Source organism: Globicephala melas, chromosome 7, assembly GCF_963455315.2.
Source record: "Globicephala melas chromosome 7, mGloMel1.2, whole genome shotgun sequence".
In the NCBI taxonomy this organism is placed as follows: domain Eukaryota; kingdom Metazoa; phylum Chordata; class Mammalia; order Artiodactyla; family Delphinidae; genus Globicephala; species Globicephala melas.
Window position 1 is genome coordinate 62,735,488 of NC_083320.1, and position 15,914 is coordinate 62,751,401.

Genomic DNA, 15,914 nt, shown 5'->3' on the forward strand with positions numbered 1-15,914 from the left:
TGAAGATTTGCTTATATATGTTCTTCCAAGTTTTATAATTTTTGCTCTTATATTTAGGTCTTTGTTCTATTTTGAGTTAATTTTAGTGTTTGGTGTGAGGTAGGAGTCCAATTTTATTCTTTTGCGTGTGGATATCCAGTTGTTCCTGCGCCCTTTGTTGAAAGAAAACTATTCTTTCTAAACAGAAAACTCTGAAAATCAAACACTCTTCTTTCTAGAATCTGTTGTTGGTCCTTGCTGTGGGTTGTAGTTGTTTGTTTAGTGACTTTTCTAAGCTATTTTTGTAAAGAATGTATTCTTTGTTGGATCTCTGAAGTCTCCATTTCTTTAGCTTAGTAGTCAGCTAGTTGTTTGATAGTGACTTCTTTAAGTGACTGGAACCAAGAAAAAAAGAAAAGAAATGAAAAGAAAATTGTCTCCAGGTCTTTGCAGATTGGCTCTGTGTTGGGCCAATCCTCAGTGCTTAGCCAGGCCATTTACAACTCTGAATTAGCCTTCACTTCCTGCTTACGCTGAGCCTAAAGTTCAGCTAAAAGTGGGGAAATCCCTGGCGGTCCAGTGGTTAGGATTCTGTGCTTCCACTCTAGGGGGCATGGGTTTGATCCCTGGTTGGGGGACTAAGATCCTGCATGCTGCGATAAGCCCCTGCCCCCAGCAAAAAAGTGAAAGCTTACAGTCTTTTCTAAGTCTTTTCTGAGCATTCATAATGCCCTGGGCATGTGCATGGCTTTCTAGATTCCCTGGTATACTCAGAAGTTTTGCAAAGCCTTTATTCCCCAGAATCTTACGCCCCAGCTTTTTCTTCCTTTTGTCACGTCTATTGTTTGCTTCAACTGTTGATTTTTGTCCTAGGTGGCAGCAGCTTGTTCATTTGGCTGCCAATATTTTCGAGGAACGTCCTCCACCCTGAGGGCATTCCAAGATAGGTGAAGCAAGGCAGGCTTCTTGTGTTGTTCTTCAAGGAACCCATAGACACGTCAAAACAAACGTGATTCCTTGGGAACAAGGTTTTCTCTACTCCCTCCAGTACCAGGTACTCGTACTTGGAACTCAAACTGTTATCTTGAAGACCACCATGTGGGGAGAAGGGCGGGGCAAGGCTAAGTTAAAATGCCACAGAGTTCTCTATGTTTTAGTGGCCTTCTTCTGGTTAAATGTTTACTTGGTTGCTGTAAAGCTTTGTCTGTTTTCCAGAGTTCCAATAAGGTTGATCCTTACAGTTTTTGCCAGATAATTTGATGTTTCTGGAGAGGGACAAGCCCCTTGTGGTCGCTATTCTGCCATCTTCATTGGTGTTACCAGTCCACTTGGATGACGCTTGAACCCCTTTTGTATATCTCCAGTTGGATAGCAGACTCGGTGCTCTGTGTCGACCTAGATGGGTGGGATGGGGCAGGGGGTGGGAGGTGGGGTGGGAGGGAGGTCCAAGAGGGAGGGGATATAGGTATACATATAGCTGATTCCCTTCATTGTACGGCAGAAACTAACACAACATTGCAAAGCATTTATACTCCAATAAAAAAAATTAAATTAAAAAAATAAAATAAAATGCTGCAGAGACAGAGAAAACAAACTCATGGTTACGGAAGTGGAAAGGTAGGGGGGAGGGATAAATTAGGAGTATGGGATTAATAGATACACACTACTATAAATAACATAGATAAACAACAAGGATTTACTGTATAGCGTATGGAAATATATTCAATATCTTTTTAATAACCTGTAATGAAAAAGAATCTGAGAAAGAATATATATATATGCATAACTGAATCACCTTGCTGTATACTTGAAACCAACACCATATTGCAAATCAACTACACTTTAATTAAAAAAAAAAAACAGCAGAATGAGATATTATTTCTATTACATCTTAAATTTAATTAAAATATAATTAAAATTAAAGTTTTAATGATAATATTCAGTGTTGCTGCAACTGTGAACAGTGTTTTTTCCTAAGAAAAAAATGCATTTCTAGAACCTTGAAAATGCTTGAGTCCTGAGCCTCAGTAATTCCCCTTTTAGTAATTATCCTAAGGGTATAATCAAATTTGCAGTCAAACATTTATCAAATATTTATCTACTTGTCATCATTCATACGTCTTAAAAGTACATTCAAACTTTTTTAAAAAGTGCGATAATCGGGGCTTCCCTGGTGGCGCAGTGGTTGAGAGTCCGCCTGCCGATGCAGGGAACACGGGTTCGTGCCCCGGTCCGGGAGGATCCCACATGCCACGGAGTGGCTGGGCCCGTGAGCCACGGCCGCTGAGCCTGCACGTCCGGAGCCTGTGCTCCGCAACGGGAGAGGCCACAGCAGTGACGTACCGCAATTAAAAAAAAAAAAAAAAAGTGCGATAATCTATGTTGAGCATGGTGGTTAAACGGATTGTGTTAAATCTATATCAGAGACTATAATGCAGGTTTTATAAACCTTGTTTTTGATGAATATGTAATAACATAGGAAACTGTTACAGTGCTGTGGAAAAGGATGATATAAAATTAAATACGGTGTATATTTATAAAGTTTATTTTTAAATGCATATCAATTTTAAGTGCACAGAAAAGGACTGGAATAATAAGCAGCCAAATGTTAACAGTGAAAAAAACAACTTTTGCAGTCTAACATACTTTCTTCTTTGATGATTATAGAGGATAATGGCAGGATTTTTTTTTTCTGGCTCAATTTCTGATTCTCTGATAAATGCTGAAAAGATGCTTGATTATCTGAAAAACTTAGTTAACAGAATCCACTACTATAGACCCTTCTGGTTTTTAATCAACATTTCTAGAAGTCAGTTTTTAGTCTCCTTTGGCCCAACCTTAAATGATGGAGTCCTTCAGGAATCAATTGTAAAAATTTTTTTTCATTCTATACTCTCCAAGGGGATTTTTTTTTTTTTTTTTTTTTTTGCGGTATGCGGGCCTCTCACTGTTGTGGCCTCTCCCACTGCGGAGCACAGGCTCCGGACGCACAGGCTCAGCGGCCATGGCTCATGGGCCGAGCCGCTCCGCGGCATGTGGGATCTTCCCGGACCAGGGCACGAACCCATGTCCCCTGCATCGGCAGGCGGACTCTCAACCACTGCGCCACCAGGGAAGCCCAAGGGGATTTTATATTCTTCCAAACTCATAAATACTGCAGGTACTCCAAAGACTCCAAAATTAACATCTCCAGTCCATGGTTACTTGCTGAATTCCAGACCCAACTGCTATTCACAGTTGTCCTTAATATCTCACAATATCTCAAAATAAACTTACAAAAAACTGAACACTTAGTTTTTACACTTACAATTATTTTTCTCCTCAGTTCTTCCCCATCTTAGTAAATGACAGTTCTATCCATCTATTCATTTATTCTAGAAATTTTGGAGTCATCCTTGACTCTCCACTCCTCTTGACCCACAAATTCTATTAATTTTGATAATTAATAAGTAATAATTAACCCTATATATATTTCTTAAAAGTGGCCAGTTCTTGACAACTCCACTATTAGCATCATAAGATAAGCTGCCATATCATATTTTGCCTGTATTACTCCATAGCCTTCTACCTGTTTCTCTGCTTCCATGCTTGCCCCCTTCAACTCACCCTGCCATGAGTGAATGTTTAATAATGAAAATCAGATCCCATTACTCTTCTGCTGAATCGTAACTCGTGAGTGTGGCTTTCAAGGTCCTGTGTGATTACCCTTCCACCCATCTGTCCAGCCACAGGCCGTGCCACTCTCTCCCTTTCTCATCACTCTCCAGCCACAGTGGGGTCCTTTTAGTCATTCAAATCTACAGGCTGTCTCCTGACGTAGGGCTTTTGTATGAACTATTTTCCCCTAACTGTTGTCCTCTTCTTTCTACTCTTTTCCTGGCCAATCCCTTCACCCTCTCTTTCTCAGGCCAGCCTCCTCCAAATCCTCAATCTAAGTTAAATCCCTGTTCTCAACTCTCCCATAGTCTCTTGAACATTTCCTTAATAGACTTTATGACCTTTATCATCATTTCTATGCTTATGTGATTATTTATTATTGGTTCTCCTTTGGATTATAAACTTCATGAGATCACGCCTGTTTTGCTCATCATCTCTATCCATAATGCCTATCGAGATGCTAAGCTAATAGTCATTGATAAATGAATATTTGTTGAATGAATAAATAAAAGATTGAGTGGATTAGGGATCAGAAGCAGTCCTATTGTGATTTTTCCCAAGGGGTAACAGTATTAAGTATTTCTTGGGCACCTGTCCACATTACAGCAATGGGAGTAAACCCCTACTTTCCCTTTCCCCTCATATGTGTCAGGAGTATGATGTACTTTGTTCAAAGACTGCTCTGGGATGAAGGAACTGAATGCCAAGATGAGCCAAGGGCAAGAGAGGAATCTTCTTTACGCTCAAGTTGACCTAGGAATTACCATGAAGGAGAGAAGCTAAACCCATTAGATTAAAAAAAAGGTTTTTTTTATTGAGATATTTACAATTGAAGTTGATTTACATGTTGTGTTAATTTCAGGTATGCAGCAAAGTGATGTATATATATAAAAATATTCTTTTACAGATTCTTTTCCCTTATAGGTTATTACAAAATTTTGACTATAGTTCCCTGTGCTATACAGTAGGTCCTTGTTGGTTATTTATTTTATATGTAGTGTGTATATGTTAATCCCAAACTCCTAATTTATCCCTTGCCCCACCTTTCCCCTTTTAAACCCATTAGATTGTTTAAAAAGTTCAAAAGGCCATAGGTTTATAAAGAGGGATTTATCAGAAATGTTATGATGATGTGAGTAAAATAAAAATGAGAGCAAAGGTCATTGGAGTTACGACAAAATCTAACAGCTGTGTCAAAAAACACAGCTGCAGGCCCTTGCAAGGGGAAGTTGAAAAATGTGAATCCAGCAGGAGGGTAAAGACAAGAGGAAATGGTTTCTCAGTGTTGGGAGTTATAAGTAGTTCAGGGGCTTATAGATTTGAAGGTGATAATTGAGAAGCAACGTTGGAAATTATGAGGAAAGATGTATAAACTTAAGTATTGCTGTGAATTTTAGCCTTATTATAAAAGCTAAATATGAATGTTCTGAAACTTAGGATATCATAGGAAATATTAGAATTGATAAATGGGGTTTCATGCATGAAAAAGGTGTAAGTATTTTTTATCATACGTTATGTTATTTTATTCAGATACCAGTCTGATCACACATGGTCCAAGAACACTCAAATAATAAACCAAATATAATCAGGTGTTAAAGACTGGTCCTTAAACATTATAGTCAATAATACCAGGCTTGCCTATGATCTCACTGATATAAAGCCACAACCATGCCTCACTGGCCACCAAACTCTTCAGCACAGCTTCCTTAACTGTGAGCTACTTACAGCAACCAGTTTGAGCACAACTGATTATTTTTTCAGGCTCTAAGTAGTTGTAGAAATCTTAGCAGAGGTTGGAGAAACCAGCTCAATCACAAGGTCATGCCAAGATGTGGCTAATCTAGGCAGCATTTATTTGCACCGGGGCCTTCTCAGTGAGGTTATGGACAAATTGTCACCTTGGATGGTTGACTGTATCAGGTATAGGTATTTTACAAGGCTGATGAGAAGAAAGGGTTCTGGAAAGTAGAAGTACGGAGAAGAGCAGAGCTTAATGTTTTACCAGTGGATCTGAGCTGGCAGTGACACATCAGGAATCAGGCTGAAGGAAGAGAGGGAAGTCAGTAATCACTTAGGTGGGGGAATCACTCAGAGAGGCCACGAGAAGTTGTTGGAATGAAGATTTGAGATGAATCATTGCAGAGTCACTTAGTTGAGTTGTCACTTCCTTTTTTTTTCTTATTTTCTTGTGCCATTTTCTGAATTCTCTATGATGAAATCTTCAGAATGTATAAAATTGTGTACCTGTGTCCCTCCTTGAAAAGTAATAATGCAATTTAATTTCTGGAGCTTTCTAGGAATGTAAAGAGTTTCTGTTAGCATATACCTAGCTGCCTATGAAAGAATATCCTAGTAATGGTGGCTTAAATAATAAGAGCAGTGATTTCACAGGACATGAAATATGGAGGTATTTGGTTTCAGGTTGGTTCAGTGGTTCAAGTATATCATCAGGACCCAGACTCTATCTCTCCACCCTGCTGCCCTCAGTATGTGGCTCTTCATTTTTTAGTATGTCATCACCTCATGATCACCAGACATAATTTCTTTTTTTTTTGTTGTCTAAATGAGGTTTTATTTATTTATTTAGGCTGCATTGGGTCTTCATTGCTGCGCACAGGCTTTCTCTAGTTGTGGTGAGCGGGGGCTACTCTTCGTTGCGGTGCGCGGGCTTCTCATTGCGGTAGCTTCTCTTGTTGTGGAGCACGGGCTCTAGGTGCAGGCTTCAGTAGTTGTGGCACGCAGGCTCAGTAATTGTGGCTCACAGGCTCTAGAGTGCAGGCTCACTAGTTGTGGCGCACGGGCTTAGTTGCTCCGAGGCATGTGGGATCTTCCCAGACCAGGGCTCGAACCTGTGTCTCCTGCACTGGCAGACGGATTCTTAACCACTGTGCCACTAGGGAAGTCCCCCAGACAAAATTTCTTAAATTCTGACTTAGAGGGAAATACCATAACTTAGAATATGATACATTGTGAGTTTTGTTTCTGCTTGGCATGCATGTGCACACACACACATACACACACTACACACACATTCATTTATATTAAAAATAAAGGCATATACAACAGTCCAGAGGAAGAACAAGAACTAGTGACTGTCCTTAGAATATGCCCATAAGGGGACTTCCCTGGTGGCACAATGGTTAAGAATCCTTCTGCCAGTGCAGGGGACACGGGTTTGAGCCCTGGTCTGGGAAGATCCTACATGCCACAGAGCAACTAAGCCCGTGTGCCACAACTACTGAGCCTGAGCTCTAGAGTCCACGCGCCACAACTACTGAAGCCCACGCCTAGAGCCTGTGCTCGGCAACAAAAAGAAGCCACCGCAATGAGAAGCCTGCGCACCGCCATGAAGAGTAGCCCCCCTCGCTGCAACTAGAGAAAGTCCACATGCAGCAACAAAGACCCAACGCAGCCAAAATAAATACATAAATTAAAAAAAAAAAGAAAGAATATGCCCATAAGGACCATGTGAGATCTTGAAATGAATTCCTGAGAATGCAAGCAACCACCCTTCCATACCCTATAAAGAAGTGAGGATGTGGCAAACCAGCTAGTGTGGGATGGGCTGTAGTCTAAAGGAAGGATGCCTGACTGCATCCCAGGAGAGAGGAGCGTGGACTCTGACACGAGGTCTGCTGAAACCCCTGGGCTGAATGGGAAGAGAGTCTCTAGTATTAGGACAGCTGCCTCTACTTCTCCGTCAGAGTTGCATGCAAGTTGAACTTGGCTGCAAGTCCTATATTTTGCTGTATGTCAGTTTGAGGTTTGATGCTCATGACCAGGGGCCCCTATTTAATCACTCTTCATCATTGCTATTTAAAATCGTGACATTCTCAAACATGCACCTGGACAAGTGTCAGCAAGAAGCCATGAATGAGTGAATGAGGTCTAGATAGCTCACACCTTTACAGCACTGTTTCACAAGTTAAGTTTCCTGGTGTCATAAGCCATTGCCTAGAGTTAGTAAGAGTGGAAATGAGGAGCCCTCAACAGCCATTTGCAACATAGCAATAAAAATAATGTGTCTGTCTTCGCTCTTTCTCCCCAAAGCTAAAAATACTAGTTTACCAACATCCACCTGGATTGACAAGCTTATGTAGAGAACTGGATCTTGGTCATATGTGGCTATTGGATTGCTGGCCAAAGGCATGACGGACTGATTTGGTAAGACTGGTTCCTTGTTGCCAATGTATGTTGAGTTAAGAATAAATTGCCTTGCTTTAAGCTAGGGAGTAGTAGATAACCTGTCACACCCTATTTATAACCACATGGCATGGATTACTGTGAACTTGTGACTGATGATGAACAACCACCCATGTCTTACCGCCTCCTCTTCCACCCCAGCAAAAGAATGTTTCCAGGACTGATAGATCACTTTAAGAATGGAGGTGTCCCACGTGAAGCTGAGACAAGCAAAGCCAATTCATCCAAGGCCTCAGGCAGGCCTGCCCCTCTCCAGTGAGAAATACATTCATTTGACAGTTCAAATGATGACTCAGCTACAAAGACACAACCACTTGTTAATGAATTTTATTCTGTATCAGGAGTCTCTTTGATTTTCTTCTTCTTTATTAATTTCACCTATTCCTCTCCCTTCTCCAATTATTGATGTTCCCTCATAATTTTTATAACTGTGTGTGCAACTGTGTGTATATTTTGGGGCTGGTTTTCCTCATTAGAGAGGAAAACAAAAATAGAAATTCTGACCAAGTACTGAGTGCTGAAGAAGATAAATAGCTGTGGAGTTCAAAATATTTCATTCAGATAATTGTAAGCTACAACTTGCTAAGAGTGTGATTAAACAGTCTTATTTGGTATTGTTAATTCTAAAGGGGGAGCATAAAGCATCTAAAAATATGTTGAGGTTACTCAACTCACTACTTTTTTTTTTTTTTTTTTGCGGTACGTGGGCCTCTCACTGCTGGGGCCCCTCCCGTTGCGGAGCACAGGCTCCGGATGCGCGGGCCCAGTGGCCATGGCTCACGGGTACAGCCGCTCCGCGGCATGTGGGATCTTCCTGGACCGGGGCACAAACCCGTGTCCCCTGCACCGACAGGCGGACTCTCAACCACTGCGCCACCTGGGAAGCCCTCAACTCACTACTTTTAACTTTGGTTCCCACGATCATCTTAAAGGAAGCATGATTTGAAGCCCATCATGAAGGGTTGTATGTGTCACGTCTTTTACTCTAAATGGTCAAACAGGTAGGGCCTGGAGGAGTTCCAGGAGCCAAGGCCATTCATGGCACAGGGTTGGGACAGACTGTCCACGGGGCCAAAGGGGATCACAAGGGCTGTTCAGATTAGAACCAGCTTGTGGGAGAAGTGGGGTCAGGGGCAGAGGGAGTTGGGGCTACCTCCAGGTTCGGGACCATTGGGCCATACCACTGAGTAGGAGCTTCAGACACCACCACACTGGCTGGTCTACATTAGGATAAACCAACATTGCAATGAAGACAAAGACCTAGAATCCACAGAAACCTTGCCTGTGATGTCCAGATGAAGGCCCTATCTTTTCTGCAGAGGGTAAAGTCTTTAGGGAAGCAAAGCAAAGACTGAACTGCAGCTAGTATTTGGAGAGTGCCCAGAGTCTCTAGATATATTAAAAAAATCCTTATTAGTATAAATTTTATGAAGCATCCTTTTAGGCATTACCATTTGTCATGAACTTTATTCTTTTTATGTAATAACCTGCATATTACAGAAAGAGATAGTTTTCTCTTATTGTATCCAATTTAGCAGACACAGAAAAGCACAAGGCAGAAAATAAAACTCACCCACCTTCACATTTTTATAACCTACAGATAATCACTTTTATATTTTCATGTATTTTCTTCTAGTCTTTTTTACACATCTATAAAACAAAATTAGGAAAATACTAATTTAGGTAGATAGAAGTTTCACCTCCCTTCCTGCCTGGGAGTGAGTCACCAGATAAAAGAAAGTAGAAGAGGAAAAATCCATGGATTACTGGTTCACAGGGTTATCCTACCACACTGATCTCCAATAATCCCCACACAGCCATAGATCTCATTGACTTCTTGGGAAGGGCTTCTACTCCACGACTATTGATACCTCATCATGGGCACCCTTGACTAGACAAAATGGGATCGAGAAACTTCATTAAAAATTTTTTTTAAACATATATTTTTCATGGCAGAGCCAGCTGTAGGATGTGAGTAAGGAGGATGTCTAATCGGTTGCTTGGGGAATGTTGGTGTGTACATCCACGTGCCATCCAGATAGACTAAAATCTTAGACTCTAAACAAAAATTTCCTAATCTTAGGGAATTGTCTCTAGGAGTCAGATCAACTTGGTGATACCCATGCTGGAGGAGAAACTACTCTGCCTCCAGATCCAAAACACTTTCTTTCCCACGTGCAGCATATTTGCTCAGGATCTATGGCACAGGGAAGTTCAGACAGGCTTCATCACCCTATACATCACTCCCATTTTACAGATGAAGAAACTAAGGCCAATGGAGATGAAATAACCTGCCCAAAGTCACTTGGCTAGTGTGTGAACTCAAATCATTGTGATTCCAAAGCCCATCTCTTGAGATTGGCTAGCTTTTAACCAAATATCCTGTGCTCACAGCTAGACGTCATCTCCCAGTCTCTCTGGCAGGTAGATGTGACCATGTGACAGAGTCCTGGCCAGTGGAATGCAGTGGAAGTGATGGATTTTATTTTCAGGTTTGGCTGTGGAAACTGTCCACACATAATGTTCCATATTTTCTCTTCCCTTGTGTGATGGCTAGATGCCAATGTACAAGGAGACCTTGAAAGCCACATGTTGAGGATGTCGGCACCTCTGTCAGCCTGGGCCCCTGAGTGACTTGTGGAGCAGAGCACCTTCCCCTGCCACCAATTTTCCTTCACTCAAGACCCATTGGACTTCATAGGAGTCCAAGTATCATTAACAAGTCTCATTACCTTAACTAAATCACATCGCAAGTAAGTGGCAGAACCAGAATACCAGCCCAGTTCTTGTGGCTCCATAAACCTGTGCTTTTTTCACAGTACCATTCTGCCTCCCTCTGTAATGAACTAAACTACAGAAATTTTACCCTTCTGGGGAATTACCTGGCGGTCCAGTGGTCAGGACTCCACACTTCCACTGCATGGGGCACAGGTTTGATGCCTGGTCGGGGAACCGAGGTCCTGCAAGCTGCATGGCACAGCCAAAAAAATAAAAGAAAAAACAGAAATTGTACACTTCCACACAGTTGGCTTTAAAAACACAAAGCTGGGCTTCCCTGGTGGCGCAGTGGTTGAGAGTCCGCCTGCCGATGCAGGGGACACGGGTTCGTGCCCCGGTCCGGGAAGATCCCACATGCCGCGGAGCGGCTGGGCCCGTGAGCCATGGCCGCTGAGCCTGCGCTCCACAACGGGGGAGGCCACAACAGTGAGAGGCCCGCGTACAGCAAAAAAAAAAAAAAAAAAAAACACAGAGCTACCCAAGGGTGCCCTAATCTAGCCATTTTTCTCTCTATTAATCTCCATACCACAAAAACGTAGCCAGTTATGTGTTAACTGATTCAAGTTGGCTTTTTGCAATTTATATTGCTTTTCAAAGTGGTAATAACCAAACAAAAGAGCCCATCATTGTTGTACATGTGCAAGTTTCCCTGGACTGAAGTTCCAGTCTTAGACTGGCTGCAATGCATCCTGCTGGAATCAAAATCCTTCTTTGCCGGTCTTTCCCTATTTAAGCAAACTAGATGCCACTGTTGCCAACAAACAAAACACCGTTTTCTAGTCTCTCCTCTCAGTAGACATCTGGTCCTTCTCAATGCTGCCTGCATGTGTTCTATGACCTTGCTCACACTTTATTTCTGACCTGGACCTTCTCCTACTTTGAGACATAACTCAAATTTCCCCTCTTCTGACACTCTTTCTCTGATGATTCCTGTCCCCACTGATGTGTCACATTTTAAATACTTGAGACGCTTTGAACATTTTGACATTTGATGTTGTTTCCTCTTTTTTTGTTTTCCTTAATTGCTTTTTATGTGGAGCCTTATCTTCCCTTTAAGATTTGAACATTCTCAGGGACACTAACTTAATGTTTACAAGTTGGAAATCAGCATAACACCTGACATGGTGTCTTGCAAATAGATGTTCAATAATTTGTTCTTAAATGGTTCAAGGAATGAAAGTAATGGTAACTTCTTTTCTTTCTTCCATAGTGAGTGCCCACAATGATCCTCAATATAATTTTTTAAACTGTTGGTTGAATTCTGTCTTCATGGTTTGGGGCCTTCCCTGAGGCATTTTGGTGTATGATTTTGAAACATGGTCCAAATTGTCTACAGTGACCTCCAAGGCTCTACGATAGAGTTTCTCAAGCTTCAGTATGCTGGGGGCCGTCCGCAGAGTTTCTGATTCAGTAGGTCTGGGTAGGACCCAGATTTTCCAGTTCCAAAAGGTGATGCTGCTGCCGCTAGTCTAGTGGCCACAGCCTGAGAACCACTGCCCTCCTTCCACCATAATGATACCGCCTGCTACTGCTCTGCCCACTTATTCTACTCTAGCTACACGGACTTCTTGTGGTTCCTTAAACTTACCAGGTGTGCCCCTGCTTCAGGGATTTTGCATTTGCTGTTTTCCCAGATACTCACGTACTTTCTTCCTTATCCCAGGTCATTCCTTACATGTCATCTTCTCCAACCACCTGATTTAAAATGGCAACACTCTCCGTCCCCTCCCCTGTCTGCCACACGCACACGTACACACATTCACACATACGCATGCTCCCTATCACATCCCTTTCCTGCAATGTTTTCCTCCATAGCATTTATCACCATCTGACATATATGTTTTATTTTTTTACTGTCTAGCTCCTCCCCCCACCAGAATATAAGGTTCCCGAGGACAGGGATTCTCATCTGTTTTGCTCATTCCTGTAACTCAGAGGATAGAACAGTGTTTGGCACATAGTAAGCACTCAAACAGTAGCTGATGTTTTAACTGGAGGACAGCAGGGAACACGACCTTACCTGTTTTCAGACCATAAACCATAAAGAAAACACACCTACTGCTGGAACAAAATAGGAATGATTAACACGGTATTCACTCTGCCTGGGCCAACCCTGTCAAGGGGCCAGAGTTGAAAGAGCAAAGGAAGATGCCATTAACCCTCCCAGGGCCTCTGGAGGGGTCACTGCTCTGTCCTCACTTCTCATCTATAAGCTGAAGGGTGGATGAAATATCTGCAACGTTGTTTCCTGCTCTAAAACTCCAGGCTCTATCTTCCTCCTGGTCTATATGCCCCACAAAGGGAGGTCTTAGGACAGTAGGACCAGTGAGAAGCTCTGCTCAGTTTTCTCCTGAGCATTTTCACCCTTTGGCTATTGTCAACAATTTCACCACAAGAAAGTTAGCAAAATTCTATTGAGAATCTTCCCCCAATCAAAGGTACAATCCCACAGCTGTGCTGCCTTTTTGGTTTTGTGTCAAGTTGTTTCTCCTGGGTCCTAATTGGTGCCAAACCCAATATTATTATATTTGCATTGTCTCAGAAGTCAACCTACCCCCGGGATTCTCAAACCAGTTTAGATAGGGGAACATCAAGAAATCTTTCTTGCCTTTGCTGACCTTGATATATTGAGATTTTAACATCTAAATATAATAACACAAAATTTGGGGCTAAATCACAAACTATCGAAATCTTGTATATAGGTTCCAGTAGAGACAAACAGTAGTGGAAGCTGAATTTCAAAGAGAAACTTATGGCCAAAAAATTTTAAATTGAGAAAATTTGATCTTATTGTTTAATTTGATCTTGCTTTCTGCAAACTGGGAAGCATTGGTCCCTCCACGGCATTTCAGAGCATGGGGTGGAAGAGGGTTAGCTTACAGTGGTCAGGAGCATAGGTTCTTGACCTACTAGTTGTAAGACCTTGGGTGGATTATTTCACCTCTCTGAGCTTCAGTTTCTTCTACTATAAAATGGGAATAACAATGATAGCACCTAACTCCTACGGTTACTGAGAAGTCCAAATAAGGTGGTACAAGTTAAACTCTTCAGCTGAGTCAGGTACCCAATAAAGTGATGACCAGTGTTGGGTGTTTACTATTCATTGCTGAAGGCCATAGCGAGGAGTGTTTAGGAAAGGGTTCACTCAGGTAGGGAGAGAAAGAAGAAATAAGAGCATTTGAGAAGATGGAAGGACCAACAAGAAGAGAGAGGAACGGATGTGGGGGGCAGCACAAAGCTGATTTGACTTGGTTTTCTGTTCATTTGGACCTTTTAAAAAATCATTAATCTTTACTTACACAGGGCTTCATCTGGTGGGTAGAGCCTGAGGTTATTGACTGTTCAGACCAGGGTACAAGGGTCATCTGAGCACTCAGAGTTTTGAGCAAAAGGCTGTTTCAGGTGTTCTTTGAGATTATCTGTCTCCATGAAACTCTGGGGCTGGGGCAGGAATATCAGCGCCTGCAACCTAAAGATTTTCCAAGAGTGATCTTTTAAATGGAGGAGGAAAAGCTTTAAGGTATTTTTTTTCTGCCTTGTTATGGTTTCAAGCAACTCTTCAAAAATAATGTCCTAGAAACAGAAGAGTTGGACATGGCCAGAATCACAGTGTTCTTGCTGGGCACCCCCGGCTGGCGTCTCACCTCTCCTTCGAAGCTGAATCAACACTTGCAAAGCCTGTTGACACCCTCAGAGGGATTCCCAAGTGCACTCTGTGTTTGGGGTTATTATTTTGAGGGTGTTCAACCTTTCCTCAGATGTCACTGAACTCTGCTTAGGCTGGCCTTCAGGGCATTGACCCTTAAGCAAATAGATAGTGTTCTCGAAAAAGCTTGAATTCTGTTCAGTGCTTTACAATGATGAAAACTGAAGTTGGAACGGGTTAGAAAACTTTTTGACTCTCCACAGTGGAGTCCATTGTTTCTTCTGGCTTCTTCAATTTCACGTTCACAGGTAAGTGACGTATACCGTCTAGAGCATGTGAAGACTATGTTCTGCAAATTCATTTCCTCTAAGTCTTACTTTGTGGCGTGTTGTGTTTCTGATTCATTAAAGGCTGGCCTCTTGTTATGCAATAAAAAATGCTACAGGGCTTGGCTAGGAACTTGCAGAATACATTAATGATTTCATAATATTGTATATAATACAGATAAATCTTTGTTGCTATCTCATTTATAGTAATACTTTTTTTATGCATCAATTGTCTTGAGAATGTGTGTGCGTGTGTGTGGTATGTGGGTGTGTGTGGTGCAAATGGGCAAATAGATTGAATAATCAGCGCAAAATAAAAATGTTACTGAACTTTTTAAACTTGGCTTTATGAAAGCACAATTCTGTATGCACTGACCACCACAAATCTTACCCCAGAAAGCTGTTGCTGGTTTAATACAGAACTATACCGACTCCATTCTCCTAGTTTTCAATAATTCAGATGCTAGAAAATATAAGCTCTGGATTCATGGCTAGAAGGGGAAAAATTGGATTCTAGAATCTTATTTCCATTTTTCGGTTTCCTTAGACAGTAGAAATCACATGCTGCTGATGATTTGAACATATTGATCAAATATCATTCACATTTAAGACTGGGAATAAAGTGCGTTTTTTCTAATGTTTTGAAGGAGGGAATAGCTTTCTAGACATTTTGGAAGCAAATTATAATGATTGTACTTAGAACTCAATATTGGGATTTAATAGTGGTTATTACTAAATTTTTAAGGTATTAACTTATTTACAGGCTATTTCTTTTTTTTAATACATTTATTTATTTATTTATTTTTGGCTGCGTTGGGTCTTCGTTGCTGCGTGCAGGCTTTCTCTAGTTGCAGCAAGCGGGCATTACTCTTGGTTGCGGTGTGCGGGCTTCTCATTGCAGTGGCTTCTCTTGTTGCAGAGCACGGGCTCTAGGCACGTGAGCTCAGGAGTTGTGGCTCACGGGCTCTAGAGTGCAGGCTCAGTAGCTGTGGTGCACGGGCTTAGTTGCTCTGCAGGATGGGATCTTCCCAGACCAGGGCTCGAACCCGTGTCCCCTGTATTGGCAGGTGGATTCTTTTTTTTTTTTAACATCTTTATTGGAGTATAATTGCTTTACAATGGTGTGTTAGTTTCTACTTTATAACAAAGGGAATCAGTTATACGTATACATATATCCCCATATCTCTTCCCTCTTGCGTCTCCCTCCCTCCCACCCTCCCTATCCCAGCCCTCTAGGTGGTCACAAAGCACCGAGCTGATCTCCCTGTGCTATGCAGCTGGCAGGTGGATTCTTAACCACTGTGCCACCAGGGAAGCCCCTACTG